This window comes from Amphiura filiformis, chromosome 19, assembly GCF_039555335.1.
Source record: "Amphiura filiformis chromosome 19, Afil_fr2py, whole genome shotgun sequence".
Lineage (NCBI taxonomy): Eukaryota > Metazoa > Echinodermata > Ophiuroidea > Amphilepidida > Amphiuridae > Amphiura > Amphiura filiformis.
The window spans coordinates 37,916,090-37,920,027 of NC_092646.1; the positions used below are offsets into that span (position 1 = coordinate 37,916,090).

At 37.9% G+C, this 3,938-nt stretch overlaps 1 pseudogene; it reads right to left on the bottom strand.

Annotated features, from left to right (window-relative positions):
- Nucleotides 1-2,919: 2,919 nt before the first annotated feature.
- Nucleotides 2,920-3,366, bottom strand: LOC140140561 (BTB/POZ domain-containing protein KCTD6 pseudogene; annotated as a pseudogene).
- Nucleotides 3,367-3,938: the final 572 nt, after the last annotated feature.

Below are 3,938 nucleotides of genomic sequence, written 5' to 3' on the forward strand. Positions count from 1 at the left end.
CCTATATTGACCATTTAATGTGGGGCTCCCCAGGTTTCGGTCGCAATGAGGACATATCGCATTTACATTGTTCCGTGCCGGCCCAGCAAACACAAAACGTTTTCAAAAAGGTTATAAAAGGTTGTCATAAAACGTTTAAATGTCGGGTTATATAAAGGGTATATTAAGGGTATAAAACGTTTTCATAACAATAAAAAACATTTTTTGATAATCTACTGCCCAGTAAAAACAAAATGTTTCACAGAAAACGTTTAAATGTCGGGTTATGAAGGGTATAAAAACGTTTTAATAACATTCCAACAACATTTTTGAAAACTTGATACAAAACAGAATGTTATTTTGGGGTTGACAAAATATTTTGCGAAAAATGTATGCCCAAAATATTTGCAATAACGTTTTAAAAACGTTGTCATGACCTTGATATAACCCGACATTTAAATGTTATAAAAACATTTTGGAAAAAAAAACATTTTAAGAACATTTCTGTGGTTGCTGGGTGCAAATATTTTAGAATAATGTTACATAAATATTGACAAGAAACACAAATAGTTTACAATAACAATTTGAAAACATTTTAAAAATATTGTTGTAGTGTGTTTTCATAAAAAAACGTTATAGAACCCGACATTTTAATGTTATTAAAACGTTTTTACCTAAGCCAAAAGCCAAAATATAACTGATTTAAAAAGTTTTTGTGTGAGGAGGGGGTGTACTCGAATATGAAAGTGACGTACCTGTGCCTACCTGAGACAATAGTTGTCTATCCGTGCAAGATCTTTTCGACAAAAAGGGGATCACTTAGCGAAGACTCCAAAAACGGGGGTATTCAGTGCGGAGCCGGTAAAATTGGGGGGTCATTGACAGTGAAAAATACCTTTCTGGGCAGAAATGTGCAAAATTGTGCAATTTTGAAGCTAAAATTGCCACTAAAGGTTAAATTTGTTCTAAATGCGCTCGAAGCACGCAGAAATGGGCAGATTTGATGTTCTTTCTAAATTATTGGGCCACTGGGTGTAAGCTGTGGTTATTGGGTGTTCGCTGATTTAAAAAGGGGGTAATTGGGTATAGAGATTGGGTGCCTATTGACAGGCACATAACACGTACCTATATGGAACCCTGGGGTTTAGTGTCCAGGATATTATCAATGGACATTAAACATGGATGTCCATTGGCCCAAAAGTACCCATGGCCAACCGCATCAAAAGCCTAACCTTAGACGTCCAAGATTGACGTCCAAGATGCAATCTTGGACGTCCAATGTGCATTCTTGGATGTCCAATAATTACTTGCTATACTTATACTCATCGGCAAATCACATACCCAGAAATCACAAACAGTCGAGTCCCTCATTGGCCAATTAAACCAAAGACGCCTACGATTTTACACGCTAATGATTTTACACACCTAAGATTTCTTGGACGTCCAAGATTGACCATCTACCATGACGTGAGCGGTATCTCATTTAATCAAACAAAACATGCGACGGATGCTTTATAGATTTGCTGCGTTTTATTTGAAGGCACATCGCCAAATAACATTCAATACATTAGTAAAAAAGTGTAAAAATACAAGAAAGCAAATTCGTGTTTTCACCCGATGTGACAAAGTTGAAAAAAGTTTGATGGAAATTAGCTAGACGCATGCGTGCTGTCAATTTTGTATAGAATTTTGCTCGTTTGCATATGGTTGAGTTCGTTGAGTTGGTTGTGACGTCCTTACAGATAACACGTTTCAAGTAAAATGGCATGCGTTTAATTGGTTATATTATGCGTGATGTATTTTAACCGTTTGAACGGGTTTTTTTTTATAAATGTGTGCAATTTCCAATCACGTTGCAGATGGCATATGATCATTATTACGAGTAGTAATCTCTCCTAGTGTATGTAGTACTTTACAATTTCAGCTCCGCTAGAATACCGTGCACAGGGCATAGAAAAAGTTTGAACTTCATCCATTTTATAGGTAGGGATACATATATGACGTCATCGATCAGTACTGAATCTGATTTAGATTGAGAAATTATCGTAATAATCTAGTGGGAAATGTTTTATTGTTGTATTAATTGTTGTATAGTGAAGCTGACAACCAATTCAAAGAAAATATTGATGAATGATGAGGAATGAATTTTTGTCATGGGACTATATTTTGGTTTTATTGTTTTTTTATTAAGTTAACGTTTAGAAAATGTGAAATGGTCAACTCACATGTGGGTGACACGTGAATTGAAGAAGTCTTTGTCCTTTGGCAAGCTAATAGTTCCGGTTGTTTATTGCGAGTTTAGTAAGCAAGTAAGTAAGTCGGAAAGTCAGCTGGAAAGTAAGTACACTTCGCAGTCTGTACTCTATAGCGCAGCAAAATCATATATTGGGAACCAGAAAACGTAAATCAAATTGAGATTACCATACGATATTAATACAATGTTGTCATTCATTCGAACACCCTGGTCGAACACCTACAATCTTTGGGATGGCTATATTTTCAAAAGAATTCTAGCACAGATTACAGATTTATAGCCTATGCTTGCATATAATAGAATTAGCTATCGTGGAGACGCTTTGAAATAAAACGTAGCACCATCTACGCGAACAACCTTATGCCTAGGGATGTCCTTAACTTCTGAGAAAACTCGATTCTGGGTATCGTAAAGAGTATATCCAAGCTTCCACAATTCTGTCAGCAAATAGTCGAATACTCGCTGCTGAGTTCGAGATCCATCGCCAATACAGGCTAGTGCATTCGGTTGTAGTGGCTCAGAATAGCTATCGTTGAGAGTGTAGGTTTTGATTCTCAATACAACGGAGTTGAACTCAACTCCTTTGATCATTTCGGTGTAGTGACGTTGTCCTGCTTGTAATGGATGAGCTAAAATGCCAGAAGAAATAATACCGTATCCTATGCGGAAAGAACTTGCCAGAAGCATCAAGGTGTGATAGTTTCCGCCGCGAACTGTCCAATCAGAAAAGGTGGGGTTTTTACCGGAAGAATGCCGTCGTGACACGTTTTGCAAGACTCTTTTCTCGATAACAATATCTTCTTCCGTTTTTTGCTAGATTTTGACAGTGTAAATGTCCTAGAAACAGCATCGGTGAAATCTGGTATCTGGTAGAAGTCTGCTTCCGCTCTTAGTAACTCATTCTCGGCGAAATTCTCTGGTAAAACTAACTGAGAAGTTCGAAGAAAATTCAACACGTATCGAAAGAGTGTTCCATCTCGATCTATAAAGTAGTTGCCTTGCTTATCTACTGCTGACGGCAGTAGTTGGCCACCAAACATGTGTCCCAACATGGAATCAGGGTACCGAGTCAAGGTGGTTTTAGTTGTTGTGTAGATGTGACCGCCAATATTAAGGGTTATTATGTCCGACATAGTTCTCAGTCTTATAGAATTAGTGATAATATTTATAATTAATGTTCCTCTGATGTCAGACAACCGTGTCAAACCTAATGCTAAACAGCAGGTGAAAATTGCTGAAAGTGCTGACTGTACATAATTAAGAGAATTCAAAATGTTCAACAAAGACTAACATGACAAAAGGGCACAGGTCATTATTATTTACTTATTTACAAAGTCCGTCCGTCGCGTGATATGTGTGTATTAGGGGCTGTGCAATAATTATGAGACCTGGGGGAGGATAAAATGAGGGTGGTGGTGTTGGGGGGGGTGCAAAAGACTTTTTGGCCAACCCCGGGCGAGGCAATTTCCTACATTGCTACGAAGAATGGGTAGAACTCGCGCCGATACCATGGTTTTGCGGTTACCGTTGTTTTGGGAGGTCAATGGGCATTGAAACTATACGAAGTGACGTCATAATCGGATTATCTACCATAGCAATGGATGAATAGAAATTTGAATATACCGCGCTGCACTACAGGCAGGTTGCACTCATCACCTGTGTATGCCTGCAATCATATATTGAATACAATACCGCTCTTTTTAAT